The sequence below is a fragment of the Oryctolagus cuniculus genome, chromosome 12, assembly GCF_051225735.1.
Source record: "Oryctolagus cuniculus isolate XC-2025 breed Fujian yellow rabbit chromosome 12, ASM5122573v1, whole genome shotgun sequence".
Classification (NCBI taxonomy): Eukaryota; Metazoa; Chordata; class Mammalia; order Lagomorpha; family Leporidae; genus Oryctolagus; species Oryctolagus cuniculus.
This window is the reverse complement of record NC_142878.1, coordinates 95,453,505-95,472,517: the sequence shown is the minus strand read 5'-3', so window position 1 is coordinate 95,472,517 and position 19,013 is coordinate 95,453,505. Positions and strand designations below refer to the sequence as shown.

The following is a 19,013-nucleotide window of genomic DNA, read 5'->3' as shown; positions in this document are numbered from 1 at the left end:
CCGCTACGGCTGGAGCTATGCCGAACCAAAGCCAGGATCCAGGAGCTTCTCCCTGGTCTCCCATGTGGGTGCAGGGGCCCAAGCACTTGGGCCATCCTCCACTGCCCACAGCAGAGAGCTAGACTGGAAGAGGAGCAACCAGGACTAGAACCCGGTGTCCATATGGGATGCCAGCGTTGCAGGTGGAGGATTAACCAAATGAGCCATGGCAATGGCCCCGAAGATACTGACTTTGATAATCCTGAAAGCAAATGAGTGAACACCCAATTCATGCCACCATAAACCTTCAAAGGAAATGAAACAGAAGGAAACTCATGATCCTAAAAGTGAATATACTGAACTTGATGAAGCTGTTTGATAAGCAAGAAAATTATCACTGAAGCCTACAGAGCCCACAGCAGATAAAGTCAATGGGAACCAGATAAGTGGGAATTTTCGAAGGAGTGAAGGAAAACACAGATCACCTATGATGATGGTGATGAAAAAACAAACTATATTCAGAGACTGGAGACATACAATAAACTGGTTTTAAAAATGAGGAGAAACCAAAAGAAGAGGGAAGAGGACAAAGAAGAGGAAAAAGAAGCAGAAAAAGATTGAAGAGGGGGCAGAAGCACACAAGGGGAAACCCACTCAACAGCATTTTAGCTATGGTGTCTTTAATCAGTAGATAGTTAAGTGAATGCTTTATTTGTTTAAAAGCTTATTTTCGCCGGCGCCGCGGCTCACTAGGCTAATCCTCCGCCTTGCGGCGCCGGCACACCGGGTTCTAGTCCCGGTCGGGGCGCCAGATTCTGTCCTGGTTGCCCCTCTTCCAGGCCAGCCCTCTGCTGTGGCCAAGGAGTGCAGTGGAGGGTGGCCCAGGTGCTTGGGCCCTGCACCCCATGGGAGACCAGGAAAAGCACCTGGCTCCTGGCTCCTGCCATCGGATCAGCGCGGTGCGCCAGCCGCAGTGCGGCGGCCATTGGAGGGTGAACCAACGGCAAAGGAAGACCTTTCTCTCTCTCTCTCTCACTGTCCACTCTGCCTGTCAAAAAAAAAAAAAGCTTATTTTCAAAAATTTTGCTCTACATCGAACTGTTGGTTAATAGACTGTTGCTTCAAATATATATATATATATATTTAGTCAATTTTATAATGTTTTCTCATTTTCATGATTTTTATATTTTGAATTTCTGTCATTGAAATTTAAGATTATAGTTGCTAAATTTACCAGAAGCATTTGTTCTGCTAAATATTTCCAGAAGAACCCACTGAAAATGATGCTGAACCATGCTGCACTAACGGCATGCTAATCACTTTGTGTTAGAAATGTAATCCGGTGGCCGACCCTGCAGCATAGCAGGGTAAGCATCCACCTGAGATGCCAGCTGCTGTGCACCTGAGTCCCAGCTGCTGCACTTCTGATCCAGCGCCCTGCTAATGGCCTGAGAAACAGTGGGAGATAGCCCACTGAACCCATGAGGGAGACCCGGAAGAAGCTCCTCGCTCTTGGCTTTGGATCGGCCCTTCTCTGGCTATTGCGGGCCTATGCGGAGTGAAACAGCAGATGGAAGACTGCATTCTCTGTCTTTCCCTCTTTCTTTCATTTTGCCTCTCAAATAAATAATCTTTATTTTAAAGTAAAAAATAAATACAATCTTTATGGTAACATTACCTACTATAAAACCATTAACTAATTAAAATCAAGTAAAAGTCTCAGCATTTTTAAAGCACCACATGTAATAGTCATAAAATCTTGCTTGTTTGCATCAGATCCAAAAGAGAGTTAAAAGAAAGCTAGTCACATTAAAGTCATATTTTTAGAATGACTCTACTATTAAACATAATTTTACCTTATTTAAAAATTATTATCTAGAGTGAAATCTATTTAAAATATCGATATTATTGAAGTGAATTGGCATGTATTTTATAAATTAGTCACATAATAGTTTATTCAAGAATAGGATATTTGTAAGACTATAAATATCACTGGTTCTTATTTGAGTTGTAGAAGGATCCAGACACACTGACAAATGTCCACTAGAATGCACTTCATTCTGCTGAAGTTTATTCTCAAATTGGTAGTAAAATACATAAAACCTTCAGAAAGTATTTCAGGTCTTTCTGAGACAGAAAAGAGAGCTGCCATCTGCTTGTTCACATTTCAAATTGCAATAGACAGGACTGAGCTGAGCCAAAGCCAGGAGCCAGAAACTCAATCCAAGTTTCTCACAGAAGACAATTACTTGATTCATCACTGCTGCCTCCTAGAGTCTCCTTTAGCAAGTAGCTGGAGTCGGGAGCTGGATGTCAAACCCATGTAGTCCAATATGGAACACTGACATTTGAACAGCTCAGTCACTACCGTAAACACCTGCCTCCTCATGCAAATACTGAAAAGTTGATGCACCAATATAAATATAAAGCAAGTAGTCACATTTATGTTTATAGAAGGCAAAAAGCATTAATTGGTATGAAGAGGCACTATATGAAATAAAGGTGATAGTCCATCAAGAAGATGTAACAATTATCAATATGTACACACAAGAGTGCAGTTTTAATGCTCATTTATTTTAAAAAGGCATTAAAATGAAAAGATCAGCAAACCCAACTTTCACAATGGGACCTAGAAAAATGCTCTCTGCTTCCTATCGAGTTTCCTGCCAAAATTTCCTATGAGGCAGCAGATAATTGCCCAAGTACTTGGGCTCCTGCCACCAATGTGGGAGACCTAAACGGACTTCCTAGCTGCTGGCTTTTGCATGACTAACTTTGCTCAGGTATTTGGGGAGTGACCCAGTGCATGAAAGATGTGTATCTACGTGTGTGGGTCTATGTATCTCTCTCCACTCTATCTTAGCCCTCTTTCAGATAAAAGAACATTTTTTGAACAGTGATGGCAGTGAAATAGGTGATTCATCACATTAAAATAGGAGAAAGGCCTGTAAATACAAAGCTAGTAACAAAAAGTTATGTAGCCAAAACATAGGACTTTAAAAGTAATAACAGAATACCATGAACAAAATTTATCTTAAAATATAAACTTACTATTTTTGATTTAACTTGTAAAGACAAAGAGGGAGGCAGGGAGGGAGGGGGGAGGGAGGGAGGGAGCGAGCGAGCGAGAGCGAGCGAGCACAAGTACGCTGTCTTCTGCTGGTTCATTCCACAAAATGTTTGCAACAACTAACTGAATCCAGGAGCTGAGAAGTCTGTGGTTCTCCCACATAGGTGGCAAGGACATAACTAACCTAGTTACGATCTGCTGCCACCCAGAGTGCACATTATTAGGAAACTGAAACTGAGAATGGATCCAGCACTTGACTCAGGCACTCTTATATGGGATGTGGGGGTCCCCAGCGGTATCTTAACTTCTAGGTTAAACGCCAATACTAGCACATATTGAACTTCCTTCTGTAAAAATAGAAAATCCAAATAATAAACATTAAAAAATACCACATTGGTGACCATAGTTCTCCTATAACTATAAGACATAAAACCATGTATTTTTAGAAGACACATTCTCAGTGTTCAAAGAACTGCTCATTTTCATATTATGTAAACCTTTTGAGAACAAAAGGGACAGCAGTCTGGTTTGTTGTATAATACTGATACCAAAAGCATAAATGGAAAGAAGAAATATAATTCATTGTATAAGTCTCAAAAGTGGACATAAATACAAATATTTCAATAATAATTTAATAAACCAAATGTAGCATTTTAAATATCAAACAAAATAGAAATTCTGGTAAAATAGCATAAGAGACGCATGGGAACTTTAAATACGTTAAAATGAGACACGGAAGAAAGTTTAGCCAATGAGTTTGTATGTTTAATGTTGGAACATCAGGTAACAGTGATGGTTCCTGTGAAGTCACCGTGCCCTTGGACATCAGTATGAAGGAGTAGCATCACTCCAGTACTTGAGAGTACAGTCTGGACTTCAACAAGGTCTCCTCAACCGGTGTGAGAAGCAAAAGCCTATTGCAGATGGTCTGTCAGTGACCTCTCTAAGGGCAAAAAATAATCCAATTATTACTTCTCAGCTGGCTGTTACACAAATTAAGATAAATTTAGGAAATTATACTCTGCTTCCTTTATATATGAAAATGATTTTAAATAAAAGAACAAAAGAAAAATCAATACACAAAATCACCATCAGATGAGATCAGTTGTAGTCTCTGAAATTTAAAACAACAACAACAACAAAAAAAAAAGTGTCAGGTATTTTCAGAAGGAATCAAAAATAGTTGTAGTCATAGGCCTTAGGGGATCTTGAGAACACTTTGCCCCCTTGGGCACAAAATCACTAGAAATTAAAGAACAGAGATTGTTTTCTGATCAGAATATTCCTTCCTTGTTTTTACTCTAGTTAAATCCTACAAATAGAACTTAACAAGTCCCTTTGGGACAGCTGATCCACTTTTCTGAATTCTTAATCTGTTCCTGTAACTTCTTGCTACCTAATCTTTCTTTGTGAATTGATTTTTAAAAAATATATATAGGATAAATGTTCAGGTCAGGTATAACATAAAATGTAAACACTGAGGAGGATAGAAATACTGATTGGGCTCCACCCTCCCTAAATAGCAATTAATCTATCAAAGGATTCATAGGTGGAGAAATGTTGGAGTTCTTAAAACTCTAATTAATCTGAGTTTGTGGCAACTATACTGCATGAAGTGGTTTCTAGAAGTCATTCTATTGCTTCTTAAATTTGTGGTCATGGCTCCTGTGGTGAGTGAGTCATCAGCTTGGGTCTCTTTCTGTGAACATCCCTCCAGGGAAAATCAGAGACAGGAATAGGGAGAGCCCCTACTCCAGATAGGGGCAGGTAGCAGTGTGTGTAATGGACTTTTCTCTTCTATATCGGCCAGATTTCAGGACATCCTAAGAGGCAGCTGTGCCAACCAGAGGATAAAATCAATCAAAAACGCTTCCATGCATTTTCTTAGAGAAAAGTTTCAACACTAACTTACAGATGTTCTTTACTTCTTTGTGAAGTTTCACCCAACTCACATCAATTTCTCACTTTTAGTTGGAAGCCATGGGTAAGTTTCTTGGCATATCCAATTTTATTCATCACACAACTTCAGACAGACTAATGACTACTGCAATGGAAAATGTAGTGGTTCTTGTTTTGTAAAATCAAATCTCTGTGATTTATAGACTGATATTTTCATGATAATTTAAAATTACATTTTCCCTTAGATACACCTCCTATGGATAATTTACTTTGATGCATTCTGGTTTGTAGGATTAAGAGCTGTTTGACAGATTGGCTTCAAAAGTTTCTATTGCCTCATGAGATTTAGAAGTGATTTCATTAAGCAATGTGCCTAATCAGCTACAAAATGGATATCTGTTTACAGAAGAACAATGTCCTGATGCTTTTACTTTTAAACATGAAATTCCTTTTTCTGAAATGAAGAAACATGAGAATCAACATATTTGTGAGCCCTTGAACAGTCTTATCCATCCAAACAAGTTTTATGTGTGAGCAAGCACGAAGTATCCTATACACACATAGTTAGCAGCATAAAATATGTGTTCAGCAAAACCCGTCCATTTGGTCTTTTGTGTTTCAGCTTCTTGGAAATAGGAAGAATGTGAGTTGATACTCATCGTCATCACTCTGTGCCTTTATCATGTGAAATTCTACAAATAGCATCGTATCTTCATTGGCCCCAGATACTGCAAGAACGCTGAATGGACATCTGAGCCCAATGAATCCTGCAGTGGGAAATGACCTTTGAATTTTTCTAGATCAATTCCTCACCAATCAGGAATCCCATGCTGAATAAATGGTTAATCGATTTATGATTTACAACCTTTGCTGACATAAACTTCATTCCTATGAAAAGGACTAATTTTCAAGGAGGTGATTCCAGTGGTTATAGAGTTCTTTCTTAAACAAAGATAACATCATTTGTCAATAATTTGTGCTGAGTGAATTAAGCCAGTCCCAAAGAGACAAATATCATATGTTCTCCCTGATCGGCGACAACTAACTGAGCACCAAAGGGGAAACCTGTTGTAGTGAAGTGGACACTATGAGAAACAGTGACTTGATCAGCTCTTGTCCTGACTGTTGATGTACAATGTAATACTTTATCTATTTTAGTATTTTCTCTTTATTTTGTGGAGAATGATCCATCATGCGAAGCGGGATACACAGCAGACTAGTAGAAAGCAGGTGTCCTAAATAGCACTCTGGCCTCAGAATCAGCCCTTAAGGCATTCGGATATGGCTGAAGAGCCCATGAGAGTATTTCAGGCATGGAAAGCCAAGACACCCTGGAAAAAAAAAAAAGAAGACCTAAATGAAAGATCTCTGCGAGTGAGATCCCAGTGGGAAGAACGGGGCCATCAAAGAAGGAGGTACCTTTCTCTGAAGGGAGGAGAGAACTTCCACTTTAACTATGACCCGGTCTGAATAAGATCGAAGTCAGTGAACTCAAAAGGCTTCCATAGCCTTGGCAACTCATGACTAGAGCCTAGGGAGATTACTGACGCCACAAACAAGAGTGTCAAATTGGTAAGTCAACAACAGGAGTCATTGTGTACTTACTTCTCATGTGGGATCTGTCCTTAGTGTGTTGTCCAATATGAAGTAATGCTATAACTAGTACTCAAACAGTATTTTACACTTTGTGTTTATGTGTGGGTGCAAACTGATGAAATCTTTACTTAATATCTACTAAATCAATCTTCTGTATATAAAGAGAATTGAAAATGAATCTTGATGTGAATGGAATGGGAGAGGGAGTGGGAGATGGGAGGGGTGCGAGTGGGAGGGAAATTATTGGGGGGGAAGCCATTGTAAGCCATTAACTGTACTTTGGAAATTTATATTTACTAAATAAAAAAATATAAAAAGATTCCCGTGATGAAGAGAACATCCTTTGGTGCACTCTTTTTTTTTAGATTTCTTTTATTAATTTGAAAGGCAGAGTTACAGAGAGAGATAGAGGTCTTCCATCTGCTGGTCCACTCCCCAGTTGGCTGCAATGGCTGGCGCTATGCTGATCCAATGCTAGGGCCCAGGAACTTCTTCTGGGTCTCCCATGCGGGTGCAAAGGCCCAAGGACTTGGGACATCTGCTGCTGCTCTCCCAGGTAATAGCAGAGAGCTGGATCAGAAGTGGACCAGACAGGACTAGAACTGGAATCCATATGGGATGCTAGTGTTTCAGGCCAGGGCTTTAACCTGCTGTACCACAGCACCAGCCCCGGTTCACTCCTGAAATGGCTCCAACAGCATGAACTGGGACAGACTGTCGCCGGGAGCAAGGAAGTCCAACCAGGTAGCCCACATTGGTCGCAGGGGCCAAAGCACTTGTGTCATCTTTTGCTGATTTCCCAGGCACATGTACAGGGAGGTGGGTCAGAAGCAGAGCATCTGGAACTCAAATCAGTGCTATGACATCGGATGCTGGCCTTGGTATAAATCGCTGCACCAAAAGGATGGCTCTGCCATATAATTTTAATGTAACAAAATTCTTGGAATAAAAGCTTAAAATATGGTTCAAAAGTAAATATATATTTGGGGAAGGAAGTAGCAAAGATATGCTTTTACAGTGGGAGAAGTATAGAGTGGCTTGCAATTGAAGGAAGCCAGGAAACACTGAGTAAATAGGATTCAAACTCCATGAGTTTCCAAATTAAACAATACATTTACAATAGAAATATTTGGTAACTCATTTCAGGAAAGCAGTCTGTAGTAGACCAGCATTCCTTTCTCCCTGGGGAGGATAAAATCCTTGGAGGTGCTGCCTGAATAAACTCCATGGGGGTCACATTTATCACATCATAAAAGTTGATTTTTGTATGGGATAAAAAGTAGGGGTCAATCTTAATCTTCTGTATAAGGGGATTCAGTTTCCCCAGCACCATTTATTGAAGAAAGAGTACACGTACTTTCAGCACTTTTGTCAAAAGATCAATTATTAGTAGATACATGGATTAGTTTCTGGAATCTCCCGTTCTATCCTATTCATCTTTGTGTCTCTTTTTATGCTAGCACTATGCTGTTTTGTTTACAATAGTCCTGGAGTACACCTTGAAATCTTGTCTTGTGATTCCTCCAGCTTTGTTCTTTTTGTTCAAGTTTGTTCTGCCTTTGCTGAATCTATTGTGCTTAGACATGAATTTTAGTATTGTTTTTAACACAATTGTGAAAAATGTCATAAATATTTTCATGAGGAAGCACTGACCCTGTAAATTACTTTGGGTAATATGGAAAGTTTTAAATTACTTTTTACAATCCATGAATATGAGCAGTCTTTGCATTTTCTGTGTCTTTTTCAATTTCTTTCTTCAGTTTTTTGTAATGTGCATTGCAGAGGTCGTTCACTTACCAGGTTTAATTTGCTCCCAGGCATTTTTTGGTAGTTCTCCTGAATGGGATTGCTTTTTTCATTCTTTCCACAGGGAGTTAATTATTGGTGTATAAAAATGTAACTTGTTTTGTGTGTTGATTGTATCCTGTGACTTTACAGAATTTGTCAGTTCTAATGTGTTTTTGAGGAGTCTTTAGGTTTTTCATCATATAGAATCATATCATCTGAGAAGGAATAGTTTGAGCTTCTCCTTTCTATTTGTACTCTTTCTCTTTCCAAATGGCTCTGGCTAAAATTTCCAATACTATATTGAAGAAGAGCAGCAACAATAAATATATATCCTAGTGTGGTTCCAGATCTTAGAGGAAATGCATTCGATTTTCCCTCATTCAATAGGACAGTGACTGAGAGTTGTCATATATTACCTTTATTATATTGAACTATCTTTTTTTATGAAACAGGAATGGGTGTTGAATTTCACTGAATGATTTTTTGCATCCATTGGAATAATTATATCATGCTTATGATTCAATGTACTTGTATGATATACTATATCTTATGATACATTGTGAAATATTTTATATATATATATATATATATATATATATGGGGAAAACAAAACTCAAGCCTTCCTAGTTTAGATGGAATTCACAGTTACTGTAGTATACATTAATATAAAAAAGAGCCACCCACATCTGAGATTTTATTCTCAATATGGCATAGAATACCTACATGTCTGATGTATGTGTGTAAATATATATGGAAAAAGTAGATTTAAATCATTTTAATTCAGAAGAAATTTTCAGTATTAAAAATGGGTGTCCCTTAGGTACTTCCTTTAAAAGAAAAGGGGCGCTAGAGGACTGTACATGGGGTGGTGTTTTTCTGGTACAAATTGGATAAAACCACTTCTGCTGCCAGGAACAGATTTTCCCATTCTAGCCTACAATTTTTATTCCCAAAAAAGACAGAGAATACCTCTTCTTCTAATGTATACATTTGCGAAAAGTAAATATAAGCCTTCTTAGTTCAGAAGGAATTCAAAGTTATTAAAAACGGGTTTTCCTCAGTTAATTCTTTTAAAAGAAATCTGGAATGCTAGAGGACTGTTCATTGCCTGGCTTTTGCTGGCACAAACTGAATAATACCAGTTCTATTGCTAGGAACCGATTCTCCCATATGAGTATACAATTCTTTTGTGTGTGAGTGTGTCTGCATGTGTGTGTGTGTGTGTTACATTATATTTTCGATATTTTTATAAATTTGCTGAGTTACATTTTTGGATTTATGCTCGATGAAATAATACATGTAATTGAATACCCAGTCTTTTTTACTAAAAATTCACTGATTGGGACTAGTCACCATTTAGAGTACTCATTTTATTTATATTTTGTATTCATGCAGGCTTCCTTATTTTTTGGCTGTATGACATTTCTGTCATGGAATACAGTTTTATAAATTTATTTATTTAGTTTCCTTTCATTAACAAAACAAAACTGCCACAGTCTACCTTAATGCGGAAAAACGTTGACCACATCGGACATTTATTCCCAAAACAGAGAACATCTCCACTTCTGATATGCATATTTGGGAAAAGTAAGTTTAGGCCTTTTTTGTTCAGAAGAAATTCACAGTTATTGAAAATGGGTTTGCCTCAAATAATTCTTTTAAATGAACTAGAATGCTAGAGGACTGTTCATTGGCTAGTCTTTGCCAGCACAAGCTGGATAAAACCAGTACTGTTGCCAGGAAGTGATCTTCCCATACTAGTCCGCATCTGTTTTCTTTTTATTTTGTGTGTTAGATTTTGTTTTGGATATTTTTATAAATTTACTGAGTAACATTCTTAATTTTTTGCTTGATTTAGGAATTCATGTAATTTATCAGCTCTATTTTTAAAAAATAATTTCTGGACTGCTTTCAGTAACCATTTAGAGTCCTCATTTTATTTATATTTTTGATTTCACAATTGCTCCCTTATTCTTTCAGGTTTGTGTCCTTTCCCTCATGGATTCTCATTTTTTAAATTTACTTCTTATATCTCCTTCATCAACAACAGTATATTTGATATGGTGTACCTTAATACAGAAAAAAGTTTTCCACATCTGAAACTTTCTCAAATAGCCAAAGAATACCTCCACTTCTGATATAAGTATGTGCGAAAAGTAAATTTAAGACTTTTTTTACCACAGAAGTTAATTCACAGTTACTGAAAATGGGTTTACCTCACGTATTTCTTTTTAAAAAACTGGAATTCTAGAGGACTGTTCGTTGGCTGGTTTTGGATTGCACAAACTGGATAAAACCACTTCTTATTTGTTTCTTTCACAACAACACATTTGCCATAGCATACCTTAATACAGAAAAAAGCTGCCCATATCTGACATTAATTCCCCAAAAGACAAAGAGCACTTACACTTCATATATATAATATCCATTATATATATATATATATATATATATATATACACACATATATATGCAAAAAGTAAAATTTAAGCCTTTTTAGCACAGAGGTATTTAGGGGTTGTAAATGGGTTTGCCTCAGGTACTACTTTTAAAAAAATCAGAAAATCTAGAGGACTGTTCATTGGCTGTTTTTGGCTGGCAGAAACTGCATAGATCCACTTCTGTTGCTGTGAACCATTTTCTAATACTAGTTCACACTGCTTTTTCTGTTTTCTGTGTTCAATTTTGTTTTAGATATTCTTATAAATTTACCAAGTTACATTCTTGGTTTTTGCTTGATTTAACAATTCATGTGATTGGATATCAGCTCTTTATTTAAAATTTCTGGACTGCTTCAACTCACATTTCAGAGTCCTCATTTTATTTATATTTTTGGCTTCACACTGGCTGCCTTATTCTTTCAACTGTATGGCTTCTCCTAATTAAATTCTGTTGTTTTAGATTTCCATATTTAGTTTTCTTTCATCAATATAATGTATTTGCCATTGTATACCTTAATGCAGAAAAATCCTGACTACAAATGACACTTAGTCCCCAGAAAGAGAACAGCGACCCTTCTCATATATATTTTTGGGAAAAGTAAACTAAGTCTTTTCAGTTCAGAAGGAATAAGCATACCTTAATACAGATAATACCTCTGATAAATATATGTGTAAAAATAAATTTGAAGATTAAGTAGAGGGAATTCACAGTTATTGACAACGGGTTTGCCTCAGGTACTTCTTTTAAAAACCAGGAATGCTACAGCACTGTTTATTGGCTGGTTTTGAACGGCACAAAATTTATAAAACCTGCTGCTAGGTACTGATGTTCCCATACAAAAATTATGTTTTATTCTTTTTAATTTATTTAGTATGTTATATTTCATATATTATTATACAGAATATCTATTTATATACATATATAAAATATAATATACATTATATATTGGGTAAATTTATCAAGTGACATTCTTGGTTTTATGCTCAATGGAGGAATTTATGTAACTGGATATTCACTCTTTTTTAAAAAAAAAATTCAGGACTGCTTCAAGTCACCACTTACAGTCCACATTTTATTTATATTTTTGGCATCACAACGGCTCCCTTATTCTTTTGGCTGTATGCCATTCTGCTCATGGATTCTGGTTTTTTAAAATTTACTTAGTTTTTTTTTTTTCATCAACAACAACATATCTGCCATAGTAAAACTTAATATAGAAAAAAAGCTGTCCAGGGACCGCCACACCTGCAGCACCAGCATCCTATATGGGCAACGGGTTCTAGTCCCAGTTGCTCCTCTTCCAGTCCAGCTCTCTGCTGTGGCCCAGGAAGGCAGTGGAGGATGCCCCAAGTGCTTAGGCCCCTGCACCCCATGGGAGACCAGGAGAAGCACCTGGCTTCTGGCTTCGGATCAGCGCGGTGTACTGGCCGCAACGGCCATTGGGTGGTGAACCAACGGAAAAGGAAGACCTTTCACTCTGTCTCTCTCTCACTGTCCACTCTGCCTGTCAAAGCAAACAAACAAACAAACAAGCAAACCAGGATTCCTAGAGGACTATTCATTAGCTGGTTTTGCCTGGCACAAACTGGATAAAACCACCTCTGCTATTAGGAACCAATTTTCCCATAAAATCCACCATTCTGGATTTTGTGTGTCTGGAGGTTATATTTTATTGTGGATAGTTTTATAAATTTATCAAGTTCCATTTTTGGCTTTATGCTTTATTTAGGAATTCATGTAATTGGTATCTGGTCCTTTTTTTTAAATTTCTGGACTGTTTCAACTCACCATTGAGAGTCCTCATTTTACTTGTATTTTTGGCTTCATGCTGGCTTCCTTATCCTTTCAGCCTTGTGCCATTTCCCTTATGGATTCCCATTTTTTCAATTTACTTCTTATTTCTCTTTCATCAGCAACAACACATTTACCATAGTGTACCTTAATATAGAAAAAGTTCCCCACGTCTGACCTTTTAACCTCAAAAAGGCAGAGAACAGCTCCACTTCTGATATTTGCATGTGGCCATAGTAAATGTAAGCCTTTTTTTAGTACAGAGGGTTATTGAAAATGGGTTTGCCTCAGGTACTTCTGTAAGAAAAACAAATACGAGAGGACAGTTCATTGCCAGGTTTTGGCTACAACAAACTGGATGAAACCGGTTCTGTGGCTAAAAACCTCTTTTCCCATACTAGTCCACCATTTTAGTTGTGTTATTTATTCTGTGTGTTACATTTTGCTTTGGATGTATGTATAAATTTCCCAAGTGACAATCTTTGTTATATGGTTATTTATGTATAAATGTAATCAGATATCGGGTTTCTTTTTTAAAAAAAAATTCTTCAGTGCTTCAACTCACTATTGAGAGTCCTCATTTTACTTATAGTTTTGGCTTTGTGCTGGCTCCTTACCCTTTCAGCTTTATGCCATTTCCCTTATGGACTCCCAGTTTTTCAATTTCCTTCTCATTTCTCTTTCATCAACTTTTGCCATCACGTACCTTAATACAGAAAAAAGTTTCCATCTGATATTTTAATCTTAAAAAGGTAGAGAACACCTCCACTTATGATATATTGATGAGGGAATAGTAAATTTAAGCCTTTTTAGTACAAAGGGAACTCAGTTATTAAAAATGGATTTGCCTGGGGTACTTCTTTAAAAAAAGATAAATGCTAGACAACTGTTCACTGGCTGGTTTTGGCTGCCACAAACTGAATAAAACTGGTTCTGTTGCTAGGAACCTGTTTTCCCATACTAGCCCACCATTCTGTTTTTTAATTTTTATTTTGTGTGTTACATTTTCTTTTGGGTATATGTATACATTTACCAAGTTACACTCTTGGTTTTATGCTTGATTCAAGAATAACTGTAACCAGATATCCCTTTTTTTTTTATCTATACTGCTTCAACTCACCATTTACAGTCCTCATTTTACTTATATTTATATTTTTGGCTTTATACCGGCTTCCTTATTCTATTGGCTTTGTGCCATTTCCCTCATGGTTTCCCACAGCAACTCTGATGCCAGACTCATGCCACTGGTGACAGTGAAAGGACTTGTATACTCATGTGTGGAGCAGCCAGGCCCAGCTGGAGCAGAACCCACACAGCTAGGACATACATATATGCTTACACAGACAGACAGACACACAAACACACATGCTCACTCCACAGGGGAGTGAAGTTCAGGCTCTGCTTTGTTGGGAAGAGCAGAGGCTGCTGGAATGCAGCAGGAGCAAGCCCACAAAGCTGGACGAAACCCACCAGGCCCTTCACACTTCTGCAGGGGCCAGAGGTGATCTGGAGAAGCATGGCATTAGAGGAGCCTGAGCTGCTACTGGTGACAGGGATCCCTAGCATTCCCTGGTGGTCTCCCCAGTACCTAGCTCTCCCGGGTGCTCCTGCCCCTCCCCCACACTTCCTTGTTGGCAGCATTGGCTTCAGTATTACTTGCATGTGTGTCCAGTATCGGTGCTGAAATCAGTGTTTCATCTCTCAACCACTTACCTGCACCCAGGGCAGGGGCCTTGTTCCTCCCACAGACAGACTAGGTGGGGCCGACACAGGACACAAAGAAGGAAGGCCATGCTCGGCCATCTGCTCCCTTCTCTGTCATCCCGGGAAAACTCTCTGATGATCAGTGCTGACAGCACCACAGAGGAACAGGACAGGAGCAGAGTGGGAGGACACAGAATGGATCAGCAGGGCTGAGACCTGTCCTGTGTCAGAAGTTTGTAGCCTGGGGAGTCCTGCTTACTGCAGGGGCGGGCACAGACTGAACTCAGGGAGCTGGGTGAGGTGTGTGGGGGGGAACCCACTGCACTAACTAAAATTCAAAATGCCAAGGCTTTGAAAGTTGTTACAAGGGGTAGCAACGGCATAGCAGATTAAACTACTGCTTGGGAAATGGGCATCCCATACTGGAGGGCTGGTTTGAATCCTGGCTGCTCCTCTTCCAGTTCGGCTCCCAGCTAATGTGATGGGAAGGTAGCAGAGGATGACCCACGTTCTCGAGTCCCTGCCACCCATGTAAGAGTACAGAACGCCTGGCTGAGACCTAGCTGTTGCAGCCATTTGAGGAGTAAACCAGAGGTTAGAAAAATCTCTCTCCTTCTTTTTCTCGTTGCACTTGTTTGCAAATAAAACAATAATAATAATTAATAATAAAAAAACATTGGTTCAAAACAGAGGTGTATTGGAGGAAGAGGACAGGTTACAGGTAGAGAGCCCTGCAGAAGGCTGGGATTTATCGAGCAGCTGACAGAAGGTGGTGGCAGAGCTAGGTCATGGCACATTTGCCACAGTTCTTCCCTCTTTCCTCAGCCCTGCAAAGACCACAGCAGCCCCCAGTATAGGGTTGTGCTTATTCTGAGGATGAGGAGGCTGACACTCATCCCTCCTGAGCTGGGAGGGCACCACTGGGACAGGACTGGTAGAACTCCACAAAGCTACCATTACCCAGAACCCTCTCTTTCCATGTTCTGTGGCAGTTAGAGGCCACCAGTGTTTCCAGTAACCCAAAACCCCCTCTTTCCATGTGTCCAGTAACTGACGGACCTGGGGTTCATTTTCTAGACAGGAGGCATGTTTGGCAGAGCTCGATGGATCCAGCTCTGCATGTCCTGCTGACTTGAGGACATTTGCTTTCAGGTGTGTGGCCCTGGGCTCTCTGGGCTGCTGCTGAGGGTGATGCTGGCTGAGTCTTCAGTGATGCCCATTGTGTGCTGAGCGTGGATACAGTCATGTCGCTGCTTCATCAGAGTGACCCTGGAACATGGGTGCCTGTGTGCCCTGGGTGTGAGCCTGTGTCAGGACACGGATGTCTGGGCAGGCACTATGCAGAACACTCAATTCGGGTGTGGGGTGAGCCCATCTGTGAACCCACCGGGCATGTGGTTCCCACAGGTGGGAGTGGGGTGGGAGCCTTCTGCACAGGTGCAGTGATGGTCATGGGAGGAAAGCTGGATGGCAAAGGAGGATGAAGAATGACCATCCTAGGGAAGTGGGGTGGGGCTATCCATGTCCCTGTCCTCTGCACAGTTCACCATTCTGGGACCTGGACTTCAGGCATTCACTGCCTGTGGGGCTGACACCTCCTCTGATCTGATGGACAGGAGCTGTGGGGAGCAGTTCCCTGTGGTTCTTTGAGGTTGTGTCATGGTGGGATTTTTGCCTTTCAGCTTCAAGGAGCTGTGGGACCTGGAGGTCTTGCTGGTCCAGGAAGCAGCACACATCACTGCTGAGTGTGAGCAGTTACAGAACTGGAGGCTGCATATCGGTGAGTTGGAGATCTGCTTCACAGAACCCCAAGGGGCTGCCCTGGTTCCACCAGTCCCTGATGTCCATGGCCTCTCACCAGGCCTCCCCCACCCATTTGGCATTAGGCCAAAGCTGAGTGACTCACAAGCAACTCAGGGGGCTGGTAGGGACAGAGTTGAGGTACAGCAGGTGCTGAGAGCTCAGGGATTCCCAAGGGCAGGGGGCAGCCTGCAGGTCCTCCCTGTCGCTGGTGGAGCCAGCCCAGTTCAGCAACATTCCAGAGCATGTAGCCATGGGGTGAGAGGCACCTTGCCTGGGCTGTGGGCAGGTGTCCAGCAGATCCCTGGGTCCCACATGGTTGGGCTAAAGGCCTCTTATAGAAGGCTCCTAGGAGGAGCCATGGCTGGGGCATCAGGGGCTGAGAAGCTACCCAGGGACCCCTCCCAGGGAGAGGAGGACAAGCGGGTTTGCAGTTCACAGTGACCTAATTGCCCTTGGTTCCGTGCTGGGAGGAGGACTTGTGGTGGAGGAGGCAGGACTTGAATCTGTTCACATCATCATCCCAGGACTGCACAGAAGCACAGAGACTAGGAGGTGGGCTCAGCAGAGCACCTGGAACAGTGCCCCAGGGGATTGTTCTGGAAATGTATCAAAAACCCACCTTTACTAACAGATAACTTACGTATTGCAAGCCACGTAGGGGAGGGGGGAGGTATCTTGCCTGAGCAGCTGACAGGACACAGAGCAAAGGATTGGCCACAGCTGTGTGGTCACTGTCACAGTTTCTGGGGCCGACAAGGAAGGGGCACGGTGCGTTTCAAGCATACAGGAGAAGCAGGTAGACAAGGGGGCATACTCTAAGGGATGTGGAGGCACCAGGATGGGTGGGCGCCTGGGTGAAGGCTCTCAGCAGCTAACAGTTCTCAGGCTAGGCACCTAGACCCTGTCACTTCAGGTCAAGGTCACTTCAGGCAACAGCTGCTGTGAGGGCAGAGCCCACCTACTCTTGGACAGCACAACCCTTCTCAGAACAGTCCTCACTAAGCTCTAGCAGAGGGTGATGACTTCTGCCCAGGAAAGGCAGCAGATGGCAAGTCCAGCCCCCCCCCAACACACACACAAGGAGGGTCCTGCTGGCCTTTTCTGCCTTGGAGACAAGGCAACAGACACTCACCCAATTAGAAGATCTAGGGCCTCACGGTCTGACTCCTTTAAGTTCAGTCATGTTAGGGCTCCTATGCTGCCTCCAAGGGCCACTGCAGAAAGGCCAGCAACTGGACTCATACCATCCCCTCTCCTTTCCCAGCCACGAGACTCACACACTCTAGAAATGCCTAAAGATGCTGAAGAACTGGAGGAAATATCAGAGTAATAGCAAGGTAAGGAGGAGGTTGAGGGCCCCTTTATGACAACTTCCTGCATGCTTGGTACAAGCAGTGCCTATTTCCAAGGCAGTACGCTGCTGATTCTCAGATGGCTGGAGGTAAGTGTTCTCACCCTAAAGTCTTCCTGTCCATCCATTGCATGGTCATCTTCTAGGGAGGGAAACTGATGTCACTATTTGGGTCACCACTAGGTCCAAGGTTGGGAGGCATCTTGGTGCTCCAAAAGGGTGAATCTACTGGGAATGAAGCCCACGCCTCCTGAGAACTGTGGGTAATGAGGCCAGAGCCCAGGCAGAGCCAGCCTCTCCCAAGACACCATGGAGCCCAGGGCTTCCATGTTCCAAGCACCTCAGGCTGTTCTCCACCCCATCCTGTTCCATCCCTGGGGTCTTGTCTCACCCAAGCCTCTCCTTTTCTGTAGCTGTGTCACAAAACAGACATGGGGATCACTGCCCAGATGTGGGGGAAGAAGTCAACACTGCTGCTAGACATGAACAAGATAAAGACCGAGAGTCCAGGAAAATACCAGGTACGAGCCCTCTACCTGCTCTCACACAGGTAGCACTAACAAGCCAAAGTCTCCCACCTGTTGTAAAGTGCAGCCCAAGGGATGGCCAGGCCTAGAGAGACAGGGTTATCCTTGTAGTATTTTTTTTTTGACCGGCAAAGTTAGTGAGAAAGAGAGACAGAGAGAAAGGTCTTCCATCTGTTGGTCTACTCCCCAAATGGCTGCTACGGCCGGCGCGCTGTGCCAATCTGAAGATAGGAGTCAGGGGCTTCCCCCTGGTCTCCTATGCGGGTGCAGGGCCCAAGCACTTGGGCCATCCTCCACTGCACTCCTGGGGCCACAGCAGAGAGCTGGACTGGAAGAGGAGCAACTGGCACAGAACCGGAGCCCCAACCGGGACTAGAACCTGGAGTGCCGGCGCCGCAGGTGAAGGATTAGCCTAGTGAGCCACAGTGCCGGCCTATCCTTGTACTTTAACAGGTGGCCTGGAGAGCAGAGCTTGGAGAGATGAGGTCATGGGAAATCTCAGCCACCTGGAGGTTGTGAGAAGGGCTTGAGTGCAGAGTGAGGGGTCAATGCCAACCAAGAGCTAGCTGGGAGCAAAATCAGGTTGGACTACAATATGCATGGAATGAGTTGAGGGTGAGGGCCATCCAAATTATGCCCTATTTTACTATTTGTGATCTCATATTTCTGCCTTTTTTACTTTTTATTTTGACTATGCCAATGTATCTCAACAATCAGGAATGAATAGTGTACCAAACCAAAAAATTCCATCCTCACAGTTCCTACAGGTATCTGAAGCAGTCTCCCGTCCCGCCTCACACAGCCACTCCCCCAGTGGAAAATAACTTAAACAAAGCCAAATGCATTTGTAGATATCTCAGTGTGCATTAGTAATTTAGAATTGTTTTTTAAACATGAGCATCATCACCCTTCAAATATTGCTGGAAGTCTACAATATCCAGTCAGTATTCATATCTACCTAACTGCCTTCCAGTCTCTAACTACATTCCATCAGAATGTGGAGCTTCTCTGTAGAGGAGCTAGTATTAAACACGTAAAGTAAAAACTTTCAAAAATGCCTTAA

The 19,013-nt window shown here is 41.6% G+C and overlaps 1 protein-coding gene across 4 annotated transcripts in view; it reads right to left on the bottom strand.

Annotated features, from left to right (window-relative positions):
- The window catches only part of LOC138844720 (protein sidekick-1-like), a 193,819-nt gene that overhangs the window by 84,774 nt on the left and 90,032 nt on the right, over positions 1 to 19,013 (bottom strand). For 2 of the 4 annotated variants that reach the window (XM_089309499.1, XM_089309501.1), the window contains exon 5: positions 3,793 to 3,992. The exons of the other annotated variants lie outside the window; for them this stretch is intronic. The gene's annotated coding sequence lies outside the window, so the exon portion shown is untranslated. Of the gene's footprint in view, positions 1 to 3,792; positions 3,993 to 19,013 lie in introns of those variants that run through there. 4 annotated transcript variants of the gene reach the window in all.